Raw genomic sequence first — 7,713 nt, 5'->3', positions numbered from 1 at the left:
CACAAACAGTGTAGGAGTGTTCCCTTTTCTCCACTCCCTCTCCAGCATTTACTGTTTGTAGATTTTTTGATGATGACCATTCTGACCGATGTGAGGTGATACCATATTTTAGTTTTGATTTCGTTTCTCTAATAATTAGTGATGTTGAGCATATTTTCATGTGCTTTTTGGCCATCTGTATGTCTTCTTCAGAGGAATGTCTATTTAGACATTCTGCCAAGTTTTTGATTGGGTAATATTTTTTGATATTGAGCTGCATGATCTGTTTGTATATTTTGGAGATAAATCCTTTGTCAGTTGCTTAATTTGCAAATATTTCCTCCTATTCTGAAGGTTGTCTTTTCATCTTGTTTATGGTTTGCTTTTCTGTGCAAAAGCTTTTACATTTCATAAGATCCCATCTGCTTACTTTTTTTTTTTTTTTTTTTTTTTTTTTTTTGTGGTACGCGGGCCTCTCACTGCTGTGGTTTTTCCCGTTGCAGAGCACAGGCTCCGGATGCGCAGGCCCAGCAGCCATGGCCCACGGGCCCAGCCACTCCACGGCACGTGGGATCCTCCCGGACCGGGGCACGAACCCGCAGCCCCCACATTGGCAGCAGACCCCCAACCACTGCGCCACCAGGGAAGACCCCCATCTGCTTACTTTTGTTTTTACTTTCATTACTCTAGGAGGTGGATCAAAAAATATCTTGCTGCGATTTATATCAGAGTGTTCTGCCTATGTTTTCCTCTAAGAATTTTATAGTGTCTGGCCTTACATTTAGGTCTTTAATCCATTTTGAGTTTATTTTTGTGTATGGTGTTAGGAAGTGTTCTAATTTCATTCTTCTACATGTAGCTGTCCAGTTTTCTCAGCACCTCTTATCAAAGCGACTATCTTTTCTCCATTGTATATTCTTGCCTCCATTGTCATAGATTAGGTGACCATATGTATGTGGGTTTATCTTTGGGCTTTCTATCATGTTCCATTGATATATATTTCTGCTTTTGTGCTAGTAGGATACTCTTTTGATGACTGTAGCTTTGTAGTATATTCTGAAGTCAGGGAGCCTGATTCCTCTAGTTCCATTTTTATTTCTCAAGATTGTTTCAGCTATTCAGGGTCTTTTGTGTTTCCATATAAATTGTAAACATTTTTGTTCTAATTCTGTGAAAAATGTCATTGGTAGTTTGATAGAGATTGCATTGAATCTGTGTAGCTTGCTCTGTGTAGTATAGTCATTTTCACAATATTGATTCTTCCACTCCATGAATATGATATATCTCTCCATCTGTTTGTATCATCTTTGATTTCTTTCATCAGTATCTTATATAGTTTTCTGAGTACATGTCTTTTGCCTCCTTAGGTAAGTTTATTCCTAGGTATTTTATTCTTTTTGTTGTGATGGTAAATGGGATTGTTTCTTTAACTTCTCTTTCTGGTCTTTCATTGTTAGTGTATAGGAATGCAACAGATTTCTGTGTATTAATTCTGTATCCTGCAATTTTACCAAATTCATTGATGAGCTGTAGTAGTTTTCTGGTAGCATTTTTAGGATTTTCTATGTATAGTGCCATGTTATATGCAAACAGTGACAGTTTTACTTCTTTTCTGACTTGGATTTCTTTTTTTTCTTTGCTGATTGCCATGGCTAGGAGTTTCAAAACTATGTTGAATAATAGTGGCGAGAGTGGACATCCTTGTCTTGTTCCTGATCTTAAAGGAAATGCTTTCAGTTTTTCACCATTGAGAACAATTTTTGCTGTGGGTTTGTCATATATGGCCTTTATTATGTTGAGGTAGGTTCCCTATATCCTCACTTTCTGCAGAGTTGTTTTTTTGTTGTTTGTTTGTTTTTTGGGTTTTTTTGCAGTATGCGGGCCTCTCACTGTTGTGGCCTCTCCCATTGCAGAGCACAGGCTCCGGACGCACAGGCCCAGCAGCCATGGCTCATGGGCCCAGCCACTCCATGGCATGGGAGATCCTCCCAGACTGGGGCACGAACCCACGTCCCCTGCATCAGCAGGCAGACTCTCAACCACTGCGCCACCAGGGAAGCCCCATGAAGAGTTTCTATCATGAATAGGTGTTGAACTTTGTCAAAAGCTATTTCTGCATCTATTGAGATGATCATATGGTTTTTATTCTTCAGTTTGTTAATATGGTGTATCACATTGATTGATTTGCATATATTGAAAAAACCTTACATCCCTGGGATAAATCCCACTTGATCATGGTGTATGATCCTTTTAATGAGGTGTTAGATTCTGTTTTCTAGTATTTTGTTGAGGATTTTTGCGTCTACGTTCATCAGAGGTATTGACCTGTAATTTTCTTTTTGTTGTGGTATCTTTGTCTGATTTTGGTATCAGGGTGATGGTGGCCTCTTAGGATCAGCTTGGGAGTGTTCCTCCCTCTGCAATTTTTTGTAATAGTTTGAGAAGGATAGGTGTTAACTCTTCTCTGAATGTTTGATAGTGCCTGTGAAGCCATATGGTCCTGGACTTTTGTTTGTTAGCAGATTTTTAATCACAGTTTTAATTTCATTACTTGTGATAGGTCTGTTTATATTTTCTATTTCTTCCCAGTTCAGTCTTGGAAGGGTGTACCTTTCTAAGAATTTGTCCATTTCTTCCAGGTTGTCCATTTTATTGGGATATAGCTGCTTGTAGTAGTCTGTTATGATCTTTTGTATTTCTGTGGTGTTGGCTGTAACTTCTTTTTCATTTCTAATTTGATTGATATGAGTTTTCTCTACATTTTCCTTGATGAGTCTGGCTAAAGGTTTATCAATTTTGTTTATCTTCTCAAAGAATGAGCTTTTAGTTTCATTGATCTTTGCTATTGTTTTCTTCATCTCTATTTCATTTACTTCTGATCCTATCTTTATGATTTCTTTCCTTCTACTAACTTTAGGTTTTGTTTGTTCTTTCTCTAGTTGCTTTAGATTTAAGGATGTATTTATTTGAGATTTTTCTTGTTTCGTGAGGTAAGATTGTATTGCTATAAACTTCCCTCTTAGAACTGCTTTTGCTGCATCCCATGTGTTTTGGATTTTCGTGTTTTTGTTGTCACTTGTCTCTAGGTATTTTTTAAAATCCACTTTGATTTCTTCAGTGATCCATTGATTATTTAGTAACATATTGTTTAGCTTCCATATGTGTGTCTTTTACAGTTTTTTGTCCTGTAATTGATTTCTAATCTCATAGCATTGTGACCAGAAAAGGTGCTTGATATGATTTCAATTTTAAAAAATTTACCAAGGCTTGATTTATGACCCAAGATGTGATCTATCCTGGAGAATATTTCATGTACACTTGAGAAGAAAGTTTATTCTGTTGCTTTTTGATGGAATGTCCTATAAATATCAATTAAGTCTATCTGGTCTAATGTGTCATATAAGGCTTGTGTTTTCTTATTAATTTTCTGTCTGGATGATCTATCCACTAGTGTAAATGTGGTGTTAAAAATCCTCTACTATTGTAAAGCAATATGGAATTTTAAAATATTTCATTCAATATCAATAATAAATATATTCCATATATCTGCAAAGAAATCATTGTAAGATTAAATAGATACACATTATTTTAGCAGTGTGAATTTGGAACAAATACACTTTATCCATTCACACATACCTGGGTATATAGCTATTGTCTTATTTCCCTTCAAATCTAAGGATCCTTCTTTTGCTCCATGAAGGTGATCAGTTCCAGTGGGTGAAATGAGGGGATAGTACCCTGCAGATGCCAGACCTTCTGGCCCTAGCAGTGCAGCTGCTCTGCTGCACCTGTGACATTGGGTCAGAGAGGAAGTGGCTATTTCTATGCTCAGTGCTCAGAACAGTGGGTACTAAGAATGGTTTGTAGCTGGACACAGCAAAAAAAGAAAAAAAGTGACCAGTTGTGACTTAGTAACAACAAGACTTCTTCAACAGAAAAAGCAACATACGTTTTGGTGGAGGTTTTTCTATTTCCAGTCTAGTATTATGATCAGGTGATAAGAGAAGGAAGAGTAAAATAGTCTAGAATATGATTTCCCCAAATACTTGTTTTTTGTTTTTTTGTCGTACACAGGTCTCTCACTGTTGTGGCCTCTCCCATTGTGGAGCACAGGCTCCGGATGCACAGGCTCCATGGCCATGGCTCATGGGCCCAGCTGCTCTGCGGCATGTGGGATCTTCCCAGACTGGGGCACGAACCCGTGTCCCCTGCATCGGCAGGCAGACTCTCAACCACTGCACCACCAGGGAATCCCAAATACTGATTTTTAAAAGAACCTTTATTATAGTAGGCAACAGCAAAAAATCAGATCCTGGGATCTATATTCAAGTAATGCTGAGTCAAAATTATGGGTGGAAACATGATTTTAAAATGGAGGCAACACTATTTTATACAAATGATCCTATAGAATTGACACTAATCTAAAGTGAAGGCTGCAGATTACCTCAAGTAAGAGGAACATTAGAATTATGATGAATTATCACCAAGCCCTTCTATCTATACCCACAGACTCCCAAATTTTCCCAAAAAGTTTGGATCTGAAACTCTATTGTAGGAAGCAGAAGATTCCAAGAGACATTCTACAAATGAAGGAACCTTGACTCTGTGGGTGGATAATGAATTCTGAAAGGAAGGTATCCTCACCCAAGGAGACTAGGTTCCTATAAATATCAAACATCACATCCCTGTGCAATTCCCATTCATCAATGCCCAGTCATTCCTACTCCTCTTTAGAGAAATCTATAGCCACATCCTGGATGTCAGTAGTCCCTGAAATAAAAAGTATTTACGGAAAAGGGAACCCTCTTACACTGTTGGTGGGAATGTAAATTATTACAGCCACTATGGAGAACAGTGTGGAGGTTCCTTAAAAAACTAAAAATAGAACTACCATATGATCCAGCAATCCTACTCCTGGGAACATACCCAGAGGAAAACATAATTCAAAAAATACATGCATCCCTATATTCATTGCAGCACTATTTACGATAGCCAGGACATGGAAGCAACCTAAATGTCCATCAACATAGGAATGGATAAAGAAGATGTGGTACATATATACAATGGAATATTACTCAGACATCAAAAGGAACACAATTGTGCCATGTGCAGAGACATGGATGGACCTAGAGACTGTCATACAGAGTGAAGTAAGTCAGAAAGAGAAAAACAAATATTGTATAGTATTGCTTATATGTAGAACCTGGAAAAATCATACAGATGAACTTATTTGCAAAGCAGAAAGAGAGACACAGACATAGAGAAAAAACAGATGGATACCTGGGGGTAAGGTGGGATGAATTGGGAGATTGGGATTGACATATATACACTACCAAATTTAGAATAGATAACTAATGAGAACCTACTGTATAGCAAAGGGAACTCTACTCAGTGCTCTGTGCTGACCTAAATGGGAAGGAAATCCAAAAAAGTGGGGATATATGTATATGTATAGCTGATTCACTTTGCTATACAGCAGAAACTAACACAACATTGTAAAGCAAATATACTCCAATAAAACTTAATAAAAGAAAGTACATATGCCATGTGGGTCATAGGAAGAATTCATAATTGGACCCAAGATGAAAACAGCAAGTTAAGAGAACTGGTTTTAATTATGAGAGTGTCATGTATTATCCAATAATATAATTGTTTACAAAGTAATATTCTCTACTGTGTTTCTAACTACAAGAAAAGGGGATGACATGTGATCCACAAAACCACTGTAGAGACTGTAGTTATCTGGAAGAAAACTTATAAAGTGATGGTCCCAACACAGGCATATGCATTTTTGACGGTTTTGTTTATATCATATTGGATAAAATTTGTGTATTTCTCATATGGTAAGAACATTGTGAGTTAGAAAGATACCTTTCAGTTTTTAATGGATATACATGTACACTGGGGATATTGTAAAAATGCAGATTCCAATTCAGTAATTCTGGGATCAGGCCTGAATTCCACTTTTTTAACAAGCTCAATTTTAGCTAGTGATGCCACAGGTTCTGATTCATTAGCCACAATTTTGAATAGCAGAGGTAGGAATGAAAAGTAAGAATTCATAGTTAACTTGAAACTGAAAGAGTTCTATGGATTTACATGTTTAATAGAATAGTAAGCATAACAGCAACAATCCTTTTTAAATATTTACTATGTACTATATATCTTTATAACAATTTTTGAAAAGTACTGAATGCACCACATGAATAGTTTTTATAGTTTAAGAAAAATAATATTACAATTCCTCTTTTTTGAGATATTTTGTCAAACCCTCAGTAAATATTAGAGCTTCGGTTTTACTCCAGTTTACCTGAAGTAGAATTTGTTTAAAAACACAGAAATAGACAAAGACAACCCTAATTAATTTCTACAGAAGTTTCTTTAACTAGGAAGAATAAGAGAAACAAGAAAAAGTGGATTAAATATTGTTGACATTTCATACATACAGACATACATTTAAATGGGCACTTTGTACATATTAAAAGTCATACTGAGGAAAATATTCATGTCGGTGAAATCAAAATCATTTTTAATTTAGTCTTATAAATCTATTTGTGGATTATATTCTTTGTTTTTAAAATACACTAGGATGAGAACATACACAATGATATAAAATAAATTAGTGCTCTTGTTTTTGAATCTTTTATTTCTTTGAAAAACTTTATCATGTGTGCTGAGCTATATTTCAGAAACTTAACACTGTTGAACATAGTTAAGTAATATGATTCTTGTAAACTTTTTGGAAAATGCAAAGAAGTGACAAAGAATATTAAATCTGAGATATGAGTGTTGAGTATACTGAATACTGTCAGATCATAAGTTTGACTAGTGAAAACCTCCACTTACAAAGTGCAGTATCTCTACTCAACGCAGTTGAGAGTTCATATTTCAAAGCCAATGACAAGCAAAGAGAAACTAGAAAGAAATGATGTTTCTACAATGACTGAGATGGTATATACACATACCTCACTAAATATTTCAAGACTCTTGTTAAAGATAAATAGGAAAAAAGAATGAATTTCTTAGTCCTGGAAGGTCACAGAAAGCACCTTGAACCAGCAAATATCAGGTGTAATGGGAGAAATAAATAGCAGGTGACTGAAGCAGAATGAAAGACACACTATATCTACTTGGGTATTTTTGCCACAATAAGGAAAATCATAATCTGAATCTATCATGAAAAATGTTAGGTTTAAGCAAATTTCAACCCAAATATACCTCCCATATTCTGTATCCCTAATAGCCCATTTAAATAGTCTTTCTTACCAATATAGAGAATGGTCTCTCATACTATTTATTTTTAGAACTTTCTGAAGAATTCAAGACCATTAAGGTCATCTGTATATATGAATATTTTCTTATTCCTGTTTCAAATAGCTGATGTAGCATCCAGTTGTAAACTAATCACACATTTCCCCCTACTTTCTGAAGAGCCCAACAGTGAACCCCATAGCACTGGGAATCTTGGATATCCATGCCTTCCCGTCTTCATCTCTCACAAAGGGAGTATTTTCAATACCTGAAAGTTATTAATTCATGGAGATAATTCTCCATGCTCTATTGGGAGCCTGGATGAGGACAATGGGGGAAAGGCTCTGGGACAGAAGAAAGAAGTATTTTTAAAAACTGATTTCATTTGGGACAAGATGGCAGAGTAGAAGGACCTTGCACTCACCTCCTCTCACAAGCACACCAAACTCACAACTAACCACTCAACAACCACTGATACAAAAG

At 36.1% G+C, this 7,713-nt stretch overlaps 1 non-coding gene across 1 annotated transcript; it reads left to right on the top strand.

Annotated features, from left to right (window-relative positions):
• The first annotated feature begins 3,722 nt into the window (after window positions 1-3,722).
• Window positions 3,723-3,856, top strand: LOC115863534 (small nucleolar RNA SNORA43). Its single transcript, XR_004043571.1, has one exon. It is a non-coding gene; the product is annotated as a small nucleolar RNA SNORA43 (small nucleolar RNA).
• Window positions 3,857-7,713: the final 3,857 nt, after the last annotated feature.

This window comes from Globicephala melas, chromosome 4, assembly GCF_963455315.2.
Source record: "Globicephala melas chromosome 4, mGloMel1.2, whole genome shotgun sequence".
NCBI classification, from domain to species: domain Eukaryota; kingdom Metazoa; phylum Chordata; class Mammalia; order Artiodactyla; family Delphinidae; genus Globicephala; species Globicephala melas.
This window is presented reverse-complemented; position numbering and strand designations above follow the sequence as displayed.